Genomic DNA, 939 nt, shown 5'->3' with positions numbered 1-939 from the left:
ACCATACTACGATTATACATTATAGTGAACTTTCACCTGGACCGCAACCCAGAAGTGATTTAGGTGAGTTATGCTATCATATAGATCTTAAGTCATCTGTAGTAATAAGTATAACACGATTTACTATACTCGCGCTTCCTGAGGGTCGAAGTGCAGCGGATCACCAAACTCGTCCTCAGTGACGAGTTCAAATCTAGTGTTAAAATTGTAATGCTTATAGAATTACATTTCACATTTCAATTTTCGAATACAGGACTCTCTGTGCCGCCAAGTTCTGTTTCTTTGTTTTGTTCAGATCACTGTGTTTCATCAATAGCTGTCTTTTCAAGTCATACAGCATTACCCCGACTTTGTGCCGCCAAATTCAGTGTTTTTATTTTATTCTGTTCACTGTGATTTCCTATAGCATTCTTTACTTTACAGGGGTAATCCTACATGCGTACAGTGTACAGTACTTGCAGAAAACGTTTTTTTTTTTTTAAAGTTGACTAACGACTGTTAAACTGAGGACACGTACACACAGAAATTTCCCGTTGATGTAGGTCTAGTACAATAAAAGTATAATTTGAAATTGCAAAGATCGCTTTCAAATTGACCATGTCTTAGCGGAAAGAATTTCACCCAGATGTACGATTGCTTTCAACTTGGCGGAGATTATTTTTTACCCGTAATATCAACTCAAAAAAATTGTTGGCCCTTCAAACAAATTACTTATTTTTTTTTAGCTTGGCAGCTCATGGTGGGGGAGGGGTGTCAAGACCCCTCAGATCCGCCAATGCTGGAGCAAAAATAGGGAGTCGCCGTCATCCACCTCAGCCCAATCATGGTTGGGCTGAGATGATAAAGTTTTACAGAAATGGAAATGACACTCTTTCAAACAGTGTTCCTCTACAAAATTATTGACTTCTCTACGACGAGAGCTATGCTCCCAGTTCCCTG

This window comes from Anneissia japonica, unplaced genomic scaffold (genome assembly GCF_011630105.1).
Source record: "Anneissia japonica isolate Jap-2015-1 unplaced genomic scaffold, ASM1163010v1 scaffold1306_len716249_cov185, whole genome shotgun sequence".
In the NCBI taxonomy this organism is placed as follows: domain Eukaryota; kingdom Metazoa; phylum Echinodermata; class Crinoidea; order Comatulida; family Comatulidae; genus Anneissia; species Anneissia japonica.
This window is presented reverse-complemented; position numbering follows the sequence as displayed.